The 12798-nt window shown below is 44.7% G+C and overlaps 1 long non-coding RNA gene across 1 annotated transcript in view; it reads right to left on the bottom strand.

Annotated features, from left to right (window-relative positions):
- The window catches only part of LOC144819645 (uncharacterized), a 134139-nt gene that overhangs the window by 89489 nt on the left and 31852 nt on the right, over positions 1-12798 (bottom strand). Inside the window, exon 2 of the long non-coding RNA XR_013607492.1 lies at positions 368-561. This is a non-coding gene — a long non-coding RNA (uncharacterized LOC144819645). The remainder of the gene's footprint in view (positions 1-367; positions 562-12798) is intronic.

The following is a 12798-nucleotide window of genomic DNA, read 5'->3' on the forward strand; positions in this document are numbered from 1 at the left end:
AGAATTTTCAAAAAACCCATAGAGAAAAAAATCCTAACTATATATACCTACTGGCGACCGCCAGTAGGTAATATATAGATAGATAAATATATGAATATATATTTATATATGTTCATATATATGCTTTTTATAGTACTAAATTGAATTTTGTTTAAAATAATAATAATAATATAATGTAAAACCCAGAGACAGTCAAGTTCTATATGGAAGTTTATGGTTATTCAGTCAGAGTAAATTGATATTGTGATCTACAAACAATAGCGATCAAGACATTTTCCACACATGATACTGCCCAGTAACCACTGACTGTATGAGGCCTGAAGAAAAAAAACTTTACAGTCACTCAGTTTCACTCAGTCTTACTCACCTCTATGACCTGAAAATACTTCCAGGACTTTCCTGTAATACAAAAAGCAGAGCTGTATCTTCATTGGAAGCATAGCCCAGCTTTAAAGCAGGTGGCTTTGGTTCTCAGTCTCAGTCGTTGCCGCAACTGCTGTGCCAATTATTATTCATATGGTTTCTCTTCTAAGGTTAGTATTTCCTTTTTGGTGTATACACCTATGAGATGGGAATTAAACATTTCATTATTTAAATTTCACGTGTGTAATTAGTATTCCACCTCATTTAACTCACTTGTGCTTTATCAACCCTGTGGTAAGCTTGCATTTGTCATACGTTGTGTGAAAGCCAGTGATTAGCTTTGTGGATGTTTTTATGGTGACGACGATGATGATGATAATTATTCTTATTATTATTGTTATTACTGAAAAGGCAAAGCCGATAAAATAATCACCAAATTACAATTAAGTAAAACAGTGGTTAAACATACATTAAATTACATATTCTAATATAATCTGGCATAGTAGCAAATCAGTGTACAATTTTGCATGGTTACATGCATTCAGCAGCAACCTAATTGAATAGCAGTCACACAGTTTTCCTGACATAGAAGTGAATTGAGAGCTTCTTGCCTTGTACAGATTTTAAAAGGGAAAAAATTGACATAAAAGTTGAATTCTCAGATTGTCGAAAAAGTACTAAGGATCTGATTATGAATTTGGCGGTGTGGGGGCAGGGCGGCATGTCACTGCCCCGCTCCCACCCTGCCAAACCTCACTGCCGACTGCCTGCCAGATTAAGGGTCTGATTACGATTTTGGCAAAGTTGCGCCGGATCTCCGCTGGCATGGCTGCCCCAAAGCCGCGCAGGGTCCGCCGGCCCTATTACAAGTTGAACCATTTTCCAGCATGGCATGAATGGTATCACCCATGTCGTGCTGGAACTGGGTTGCAAGCATACAGCCCCTCTGAATGCATCCCCATGGTTTGGGGGTCCTGTAGGGCCCCCTTTGTTCCTGCACCACCAGCGTCTTCATGGTGGGTCCCCGTCATGAAATGCTTGGAGGTGCAGGAACTCATAATATGCTCAGAGGGACTGGGGCAGCCCTGCTGAGCATTTTACATTGTGGCACAGCTCCGCCATTTCTAGTGGAACACCGCCGGTACAATGGTGAGAGTTGCAATTTGGCAGATGGTGGTCCGCCACTGCTGCCCCATTGTGAGTGAGGTAGTCAGAATACTGGCGCCCTCGTAATCCAGCCCTATTAGTTTTCATGTGGTCTTGTGGGTGGTCCTTTGATGTTGCTTCATGACATGGACTGTGCAGTCCATGCTGTGTAGGAAAGGGAGTGCATGCAGACAGGGAGGCGCGCCATGTGACCCCCTGCATGCATCCTCAGGACATGAGGGAAAAGGAGGGGTTTCCTCTCTGCCAGCAGCACCACCAGCATATTGTGTCCCTTAGACCATTGCACCTATGATGGTCAGACTACCATAGTTGTAATACAGCGGTTGGACCACTGGTGATGCAATCCCCGACCGCCACCGCACCTTCACCGTGAGTTTACTGGTCCTTTGGACCACCAAACTCATAATTAGGCCCTAAGTTATAAACATAATTTCCACATAAAAATACATTTAGTGTATTGTGGATTTGTCATAGTTCTATATCTGAAAAATATAATTAAGAGATTTAGCTTGCATGGGTATTTACTGTTTCTTCCACCAACTGCTGCCTTTTGTCTCTTCACTTATCACCTGCCTTGAATTTGATTTTTTGGTAAATTACTTTGGATCAGGAAAATCTCTCAAATACCTGAATGGCTTTTCTATTTCCTGATAGGCAATAAAAACTTGTAATAATGATTTCTCTTCCAAAAAGGCCACGTTCCTTGACATACTTATTTCAGATATAACAATTTTCCAATATAATTGAGAAAAGGCGGTCCATTAACTATCATAAAAAGCTTGTGCCCCCATGATTAATGTGTAGGGCATCAAGCATTGTGCTATGCTTGAGATCTGTGTTCTCCCAATTGATCGTGGATGAAACATTGACCTGCAAAAATATTGCACCCACTAATCTCCCAAAGCTATCTATATCTATATCTATATCTATCTATCATATGTATATAAATTACCTACTGGCGATCGCCAGTAGGAAGTTATAGTTAGAACCTAGGGGCCGATTAGGATGGCGGACGGACTTGCGTCCGTCCGCCACCCCTGAGTAGGAGGGACCGTCCGCATGGGCAGCGGCGGTCCCTCCATGGCAATTAGGATGTGACCGCCAGGGTGGCGGTCACATCCTCTATTTTTAACATTGCGGCGGGTGCAGCTTCAAGCTGCACCCGCCGCAATGTTAAAAATGCATGTGTTGCATTTACATGCACAAAGCGGCAGGCACCGCACGGTGCCTGCTGCTTTGTGTACGCAAATGCAGGGGGGTACCATAGGTACCCCCCATGTGCACCCCCCACCCCCCATTCACCCAGGGGGCCCGCAACGGGCCCCCAAAGTGAATGTCCGTATGCTTTTCCATGGCGGAAAAGCCGCCGTGGAAAAGCATACTTACACCAACATCATAATATGGCGGACGGTGTCTCATAGACACCGCCTGCCATGTTATAGCTTTTCCGCCGCGGTCGGAAGCCGACCGCGGCGGAAAAGCGGCGGACGGAATTCCAGACCCACCAGCCATCCTAATTTGGCGGTGGGTCTTTGGAGTCTCCGCCGCGGTTTTTCCGCATCCTCCAGGCCGGCGGACACTTCCGCCGGCCCGGAGGATGCGGAAAAACCGCCATCCTAATCGGCCCCCTAGTTTCCATAGGAAAAGCATTTTTTGATTTGCTAATAACTTTGGCGAAATTCTCCCAAAAAAAAGTCGATCTAAGTCAGCTCCTATTGTGAAAGTGATTTGTCAAGGCGGGGCTGTTAAAAAAGAGGGGTCTCAAAACGCGTTTTCCCCCATGTTAATTTCCATAGGTAATTTTGAGACGGGCTACAGCCCGAACTGCTGAACAAAATTACCCCAAATTTGGCAAAAAGGTAGAGCTTAGTTCAGAAAGCAACCTTTTTTTAAAATGGTGTAAATCCGTTCAGAAGTTGCTGAGAAATAAAAAAAATATACGGGGTCCATTAGTATGGCGGTCTGCCCACTATCCTATCGGTCATTGGGACTGCCCGCCATAAAGGCGAGGGTCCCGTGGGGGGTATTAGCCACAGTGGCGGGCGCATCCTGCATTTTTAGCATTGTGGCAGGCGGTACACTCAGCACAGCCTGCCACAATGCTAAAAATGCACGAATGCATTTGCATGAACAAAGCGGCAGGCACCGCGTGGTGCCTGCGGCTTTGTTAATGCAAATGCAGGGGGGTACCACAGTTACCCCCGTGTGCACCCCCCACCTCTCCTTCACTCCGGGGGCCCGCAGGGGGCCCCCGAAGTGAAGACCGCCACGGAAAGGCATCTGTTCTGGCCCATCCTAATATGACTGGCGGTGTCTAATAGACACTGCCACCATGTTAGACCTTTTCCGCCCCGGTTGCAAGGCTCCTCCACTGAGATACGGGCATCAGAAGCATTCATCTGCAATCGCGACTCGATCTGAATTGTGAGCCCTGCTGACCACAGTGTAGGCCGGAGGCAGCGGTCAGGAAAGGCCCACAGCCATGTGGCGTTGACTTGAGCTGCATTGAGTTAGTGGTAGGTGTGGCGCTCAGCGTGTGCGCAGCCAGCGATGATGCAATGTCTCTTGCCTACTGGACTGAGTCATTTGCAATCGTGACTCGATCTGAATTGTGATCCCTGCTGTCCGCAGTGTAGATCAAAGGCAGTAGTCAGCACAGACATCAAGGAATGTTTTTTGTCACTTCCTCTTGACAAAATCCGAGGACATAGAGTACAATTCTGTCTGCAATTAATAAATGAAGACTGAATTCAAATTGTGAGCTCTGCTGTCCACAGTGTAGAGTGCCATTCAGTGTTCCTCTGGACTTGCAAAATGAATTTGGTAATTGTACTAAAGCTATAAGTGATACAAAACAAGTTCTTGAAGCAAGGATACTAAAAGGATATTATGTAGGGTTTAGGGGCGTAATACTTAGTTGCCTACTGGACTCTACAATTAATGAACCAAGAGTCAATTTTAAATGTGAGCCCTGATGACCGCAGTGTAGGCCGGAGGCAGCAGTCAGCAAGGGCCAACAGCCACATGGCGTTGAGTTGAGCTGCACAGTTAGTGTCACCTGAAGCAACCAGCGTGTGTGTAGCCTGTGATGATGAGTGGTCTGGGCGGGCTACACTGGTAGCAATGTATTTTGCCTAATGAATTTTGCCTTAATAAGTCCATGTGGCATTGACTTGTGGTGCACTGAGTTAGTGGCACCTGAGGCACTCAGTATGTGTGTGCAGTCTGTGATGATGCGTGGTACAGACGGGCCACACTGGGAGCAATGTCTCTTGCCTACTGGACTGTGTCATCTGCAATCGCGACTCGATCTGAGTTGTGAGCCCTGCTGTCCACAGTGTAGATCGAAGGCAGTAGTCTGTACAGACATAAGTCTGTGGTGCTGTGCCTCTGGGTTCGCAGGGGGCCTGTGTCGAGGAGGCCGGCGGTCACTGCGGAGGCCTCGTGGCATGGTGATGGCTGCCATCCGGGCACATGCTTTGGCCTTCCCACAAGTGAACAACGGCCAGAGCCCCAGCATATTTATTCATATTCCTACGCTGGAGTGGCGTACGTTGGACCAGCCCACTCCTCTTCCTCTTTCAGGGGGGGAAAACACAACCACATAACCGAGATTTTCCCCACTGCCTGAGGTAACATGGTTGCGTCTATTGTCCACAACACTACAAGCACCAGCAGTATATGTCCACATGGAGAGGTTTGTGCTCTGCATAGTGAGGTCTGTCCAGCCCATTACCGCTACACTTGGTATTGTGTGTATTATTATTGATGGGTGACTTGCGTCCTTCACACATACTTGGTTGCCACATCTCCCAACATTCAGCTATTGTGTGGCTGAGGGACCATGTCATTTTTAGAAGGTCCGCGTGGCAGTGGGTGTTGTGGCCTTCGTGGGTGTTGGAGCTGCATGAGCAGTAACTCTATGACATGTATTGGTCTTTAGATGTGATTCTGGGCTGGGCTCCCTTTCATACTATAGGTAGTCGTCCTGTTTTACACCAGTAAAAGGCAGATGTTAAATGCCTTCTGCTAACGCAGCTTATCGCCTGTTTTTGGATCGCACCCCAGATTTGGCTGCTCGTTTAAAATATCGGGAAGCGGTGTTTTCATGTTATTTATGCACGGGAACGCCTACTCTGCATATTATTAGCGTTAGTTGTCGGTCTCATTTGTGGCGATTTTTTTTGCAGAAGCTATTGCTGGAAAACTGGCGATATCGGCTGTTTTCACTAGGTTGAGAATGGAATCATTATTTAAAATCACTGAAAAAAACATAGGTTTAATGAACATATAATTCGAAATTAGCATTTAAAAAACGTTTGAAATTTCACTGAAAAAAACACAGGTTTCAGGCACATTATAGTTAGAAATTAGCATTTAAAAGAAAACCTTAGAAATTCACTGAAAAAACTATAGGTTTCAGGGACGTTATAGTTAGAAATTAGCATTTAAAAAAAACCTTTGAAATTCACTGAAAAGACCATCGGTTGCAGCATTGCAGGGGCACAAGTTATAGTTAGCTCAAATAACTATAACGGCGGAATTTCTATGGTTTTGTTCGAGTGAAATGTCCAACTAACTATAACGTCCCTGATACCTATGGTTTTTTCAGTGAATATATATATGCTTACCTTGACAGTCTTATGGTAGTCGATTTAGTCAATGCAATATTTTTGCAGGTCAATATTTCAACCATGCTGTAGTGACATATATCCTTGAGATCCCTCTTACAAAAGGGGTTAAAAGTGGGGCTATTCGTTCTGGTCAGAGATGAGATACCCAGTTCTAGCCAAATCACCTGAATCAAAGCATCAGTTTTAAGTCCCAAATTAGGTTTCAACATATCTCTTCTAAACATTTAAGGGAGGCAAACTGTATAAACTCAAAACTCCCACTTTCATATGAGACAAGCGTGACAACCATAGCTTTTTAAGATTTGAGAAGGAGCTCTCTTGACATGCAACCCAAATATTCATGCAAAGACCTAGAGACAGAGGGACCGATTACAATCCTGGAGGTCAGGGAACCCCTATCGCTTTCTGGTGGTCCGACAGTCCATTTCCTTGTCAGTCTGACCGCTGGATTATGATGCGGGACGGTGAGAACGCCTCTAGGCCGCCACCACCAAGATTCTTGATCCTGCAGTGGCAAGAGAGGCAGAGGTGGTCAATGGAGGCAGTCCCCACCCCTGCACCACCATCCTGATTAAGACCTGCCTTTCCACCAACCTTTTCATGGCGGGGACAGGTAAGGAGCCAAATAACTGGCTCTAGGTCGATTGTGCCATTGTGTAATGTAGCTGGTGCCAATGAAGTGGCCTCTAATGCCACCATTGCATTGTTAAACTTGCAAAACATGATGCAAGAGATCGGTGAGCCCAACTGGCTGTAGGCACCGCAGTAGGAATGGAATTGGCTTCTGGCTTTTTTCCAGAACGGAAGCATGCCGCCCCAGGACATCAGCTGCCCTGCATTGAACTCTTGACCCGGTGGGTGGGATGCAGCTGGCAAGGCAGCCTTTCCTGAACCGCTGGTGCAGTGGGCTGGCAGTGAAACCGCAAAAGTCATAATCAGGTTCAGAGTACTTACAGAATGGATTTCAAGAAAAGTATCTGGGAGAAAACAATCCATAGCTACTTATAGACAGCTGGTCTTTCCAGCTACCGTAAAACACTGTTTTCCATTTTCCAAATACTACTATTTTGTTTTTTTCAGTGTTTCTCCTTAATTTATTATCAATAAAATACTCAGCTAAGATGTTAATTGGGAAGTGGAGGATGATGGATGTAGATCAAGTATTAATCTACTAGTGTTGCAAACAGTGCTTCGATGTAGCAAATCTCAGTTTTAACTGAAAAGCAGACTGCCTTTGCAAGTGTACATGGGAGATTGGCCAAACAATAGGTTTACCAGTGTGGGACCAACATGCATCTGTGCTTTATCCCATTGAAAAAAAAATGAATATACTTTGCTAACTTTCCTGCTCCATTTACTTTGACTAGCACCCAATCATAGGGATGCAAACACTTGATAAGCGACTGCAATCCCTCTGGTAAACTTTCCAATCTACACAGTTGATTGCTGCACTGACATCCACAAGGCAGCAGCATAAATACGCTGCTTCATATGTGAACCACCAGATCAAATACGGGAAAATGAAGGCATGGTCCAATGCGTTGTACCCAACTTTCACTCATCCGATTCCCATGGAATCAGTGGTGGAAGTGGGCGGGGACGGAAGGGCACGGCATGCCCCTACTTTTTCAATTTAACTCAGTCCGTTCCCCTACTTCCTTATTTTAAAAAGGCGTCCCAGGACGGCAGGGATGGTCTAAATGTAAAAAGTATTGCGCGATGCTTTAGCCCTGTTTGATGCAGATTAAGGAAGGCCTCTGAAGTCGCCACGACCTCCTCCCCCTTCCCCTCTGTATCTGAGGCCACACTGTAGGAGAAGCGTTTCACAGTAGGAGTAATCAATCAGCAGTGATTTACACCTCATTTAGTGACGAGGCCCCCTGGCTGTGAAGTGAGTGAGAAGTACCAGGCCTCCTGAACACCCTCCCACGCCGCCCTGGGCTCTTATCACGAAGTGAGGCTTGGGGGGGATTTCACTTCGTGGTATTTTCCATAAAATGCAGGATAGGAAATGTGCAGTCTTCTCAACTACCTCTATTTTGTTAGAGAGAGATTGTTTTTTTTTATCAACAGGAAACAGTTTACTTACCATAGAGTAAGGAACCAGGCACAGGCCCAGAATATCTGGTCACCCCCTTGCTGTCTAGGGAGATTTGTTTATGCAGATGAAGGCACTGACGATGCTGCCGTTAAGTTTCAGTGACGTAACATGTAACGATGGAATAAAATGACAGCAATTCATGCTATGTCTTAAAAATGTATAATTAAAAAGCAGTCCGAAATCTAGATTGACAACTTTTCGCTTCCTCTTTTTATAATTACAGATGGCCCAAATATATTATTTGTGTAGATGTACCCCCCTACTCCGTCTAGATTTTGTGTTTTTAATAGTCACCTGGACACTTAGAAAAGCCGTTGAACTTGTCTATAGGTGACATCTAAAGGAGTACTTAGCAAGTACAGTGAATTAACAGAAAAAAAGGAACCGGAGCGTGGGATGAAATCCCCTGTGTATGGGTATGCTCCGACCTGCAGACTGAGCACTGCTCCTGCCACTGACTTTACCAAGTGATCAGACCTAAACACTGGGTCAGAGCAAGCTGCTCTCTCCAGCATCCACTGATATTCATATTCTCTTACCTCTCCCAGGTGCAGTTGCTTATAACGCGGAAAATGCACTATTTTAGTCCTTTTCTATCTACCTAATAAACCGGGCAGGCAGGACTCACAGTGACCGTGTTTAATCAATCAGTCAATCAAATCACTTTATTTCAGTTACAGAAAAGTGCCTTAAAGGCACATAAAAATAAAACAAATGCAAACCCAGGTCCTAAAAACAAACATTTGACAGAGCCTTGTACATTACAGTCGGGGCTAACAAGACTAATTCACATGAATATACCACCACTGTTCGGCCATATACCAGTAAGAGAGGCACATCACTTTCTGTCATTCTTGCCTAAGCCGTGGTTACAGAAAAAATTCTTAAAATCGAATAACAGAAAAGTTATAGTAAGCAAGCCATAGAGAAAGCCACATACTCAACCAGCTCACACAATTCATTAGGGATTAACTGCCACCATTTTTTTTACAAAACCGAAAATATCGAAAGCTCCCCCTGAAATGTTTCAGCCCATTTAGGTCTCTGCGTAGGGGAGACCTAAAAACCAATGATTTCCTTCTATTTTGGGCACATTTTAGAAAGGCACAAATGTTGATACAGTTGGATTGGATAATTTATTTGCTGCTGATGGTCTAAAGCTAGTCTGGAACTTCTGATTACATGCAAATTAATAATAGGCATTAAAAAACTTTTAGTAAAAAACAAGTTAAAAATGGGCTGAAAAGGTCAATTGCAGCATCCTTTGTGGGGAGGATTCATCACAGGGGCATATTACATCTTTAGATGTGTCAAATTGACCAAGGGGAAACCTGAGATGCCACCTCACAAATCCAAACCAAAACCTGGTTCATAGTAGTCTATCCCAGGCCCCATCGATCCATACTAAACATGGTTCCAGGTTTAACAAACTGCAAGTCCAAATACTCCCTAACAGTTGGTTGACTTAATTCTAATTCCTACCTGCTAGTTTTCATCCTAGACTTATCCAGGTCAAGTCAGTTTTAGTTACAGAACTTGGGTTAGTAAAAATGGCTGGCCTTCCCAGCTTCACCAGTTCTTGTAGAGAGGCTCACCAGATATAACTCAACCTAATGGATTGTCCTCATCTCCTCTAATCCTCCTCTCTTTGTTTCCTTCCTCCGAATTCCGTATTTTCTTCGCTCTCAAGACCAATTTGCATCTCAACCTTATGAACTTTTGTTGCTTCGTTCCATTTAAAAGAGGTAGTTCTGTTGTTGCTGATGCCTTTTATTAGTTGTTGTCACTGCATTCTAGAACAACTAGGTTTCAATAGCATGGATTATAGAGCGTTCTCGGGTACCCCCTCAAGGCGATTGTTTCCAACCTGATAGAGAGTTACACCTTCAACAATAAGTCTATGATGAACTGAAGAGAAGATGGGCCGAGGATTCCCCCTCGGCTGTCACCTACCCAGCCGGACCTTGGACAAACTTTCCCTTCGTCTCTCCACTATATCTATACACTACCCCTTTTGCCCTCACCCCCTTTCCATTCCTCACCCCATTTCCCTTTTCTTCTATGCTCCTAAAAAGTTTTTTCTGGTATCTTTTGTAACTATTTTCCCCTTGTTTCTACGTCCTGTCTTTCTCCTACCCCTTTACCCTATCCCCTTACCCTTCCTGCTCCATTCACCTTGTCCCCTATGTTCTTTAAATGCTTTTCTTGATACTTATGTAACTTTTAACTGATGTGATTTGCAACATTATTGTCCCTCATGTAAAGCGCTCTGATTCCATCAGGTCTAGCCAGCGCTATATAATAACTCATTAATTACATTTGTTCCCATTTAGTACTCTTTCTCCCTTTGTCTACCTCCCTAGCTCCTAGCTCCTATCCACTCTCCCTTGAATCTCTCACCTTGCCTGCTAGTCTGCCTAGCCCCCTGTCCTTTGTGCCCTTTGACTAAGCACTCCTTCTCCCCTTGTTGGGGAAAGATCCAATATTTATACTCTGGAGTCTCAGCGTAACCGCTGAGAGAGTCCACTGTGCCAAGGGAGCCACTCTCAGCTGAGGTATGGTATGGCACCCCTTGCCAAAGCACTCCCTCTCCCCTTTTTGGGGAAGGATCCAGTATGTAGGCTTTGGAGTCTCAGAGAACCCTCTGAGAGAGTCCACTGCGTAAAGGGAGCCTCCCGCAACAGAGATAGGGAAGTGATACCACTTCCCCTGGGATCACAGGTTACTGGACTTTGGACATTGCTTTGACTCGTCTACCGGTTTGTGTCCCTGTCGCCTTTCCCCTCCTCTTTCCATGCGATGTCCTTCACCCTCCCCTCCTCTTTCCCGCCTTCATTACCTGTCTACTTCCCCAGCTCCTTCCCCACTCCCCTGAATCTTTCCCCCTTTCGTATGTGTGCTTATTGTTTATCTTGACCTTACAAGTAACTATGTTGCCATGCTCTAATAACTGTGTAACCTTTGTAACTATGTAACCTGTAACTATGATCTGATGCTCATGTAAAGCGCTCTGATACCTCTGGGTCTAGCCAGCGCTGTATAAAACCTTTAAAAAATAAGAGGCGTGGCATGCGCATATCTCTCTTCAAGCACCCCCCCCCAACTGTATAACTTGCGTATGTGAAGGGCATAGATACGGTGCCAGAGAGGTCACGGATTTGTGTACTGTAAAGATCATCAACGCATTAACCAATCGCACTCGAACATGTTGTAGAAATTAGCAATAAACGTGTTTGAGAACACAGACTGAAAGACATATCCGACCCTCTTCTTGCCCAGCAGAGTCTGTGCGGCAGAGATTGCAGCAATCTGTGGTGAGCAGGCAAGGAAAAGTTGAGTTTTGTAACACTGGCTCCACATTTAAAAAACAAAATCTGTTTATTTTACAACATTGTCTCTTGAGTTTACTTTCGCTTTCTGTCCCTCCGAAACTTGCTCTTTCTGTCACTCGAATTGCGCCTCTTTTTTTTAAATTACCGCCATTTAGTCATTACGCTGCCTTCGCTCTTGTATCTCTCCCTTCCTGGTCTCTGTTTCCAGCTCCTTGTCTGTCCTCTTGTTTCGCCAACTTTCTCTTCCCTTTTCTTCCAGACTGTCTCACCTTCTTCCAACTTCCTTTCCCCTTTGTATATCACCTCTTCTCTATACTTTTTCGCTTTATCTTCGTTCTCCCCCTCCCATCATTCTTCTATTTAATCCCTAATTTCTCACTCTTTTTATTCCACCCTGCTGGTTCCTTTGCTTTTCAATCTCTCGTGGCACCCCCCTACAGTTATCTCACATTCTCCTCTGGCTCCCTCTTTGTTTCCAGCCTTTACTACCTCCTTCTTACGATCCCTCCAGTCCTCTTCTCTAAATTGTCTTTATCTTTTCCTCATCTCTAACCCATCTCTCATCACCCCTGTTTCTCTCAACCCCTCTGCCCCAACTCTTTTCTCAGCTCGAGAGCAGGAAGGAAACATAGGCCTCAGCCTTCTTGTCTAGCTATTGTGGTGTTATTTCTCTATGCATAGTGGCAGGCAAACGCTTCTGTGCTGCTTGTACTAGGATTCTTTTGATGTGGGAGATTATGCAAGTATATTGGCATCCCCTTGAGTTGCCGTTACTATGGTACCTTTGATCTGAAACATACCATGGTTAGGGTTCAAAATGTGGTTTGAACTTCCCTCCACTTTGATTGGTGTGCAGCAGAAACACAAGGTCTCCCATGCATTGGCTTGCAGATTCACTGTTTTTCTGTTCTGCTATCTCTGATGTCTTCTGAGGTCTCAACAGGAGGAACTCATGACAAGCGGCTTGGGACAATCTTTAATTTCTGTCACTCTCCATGCATGGCAGCTGGAGCTGTCTCAATGTCATTAACGCATATATTAAACCTCAAATAAACGTGTATCTATTGGTTGTATTAAATATCGTTCGTTATAAGATGTAACTGGTCAGTGAAATGCCAAACATAATAAACATATTAAAAATTGGTATGTTTTGCTCTTTTTAGCCACACCTCTGACTCCGCCCACTGACCCAATCCTCTGT

The sequence above is a fragment of the Lissotriton helveticus genome, chromosome 2_1, assembly GCF_964261635.1.
Source record: "Lissotriton helveticus chromosome 2_1, aLisHel1.1, whole genome shotgun sequence".
Taxonomy (NCBI): Eukaryota; Metazoa; Chordata; class Amphibia; order Caudata; family Salamandridae; genus Lissotriton; species Lissotriton helveticus.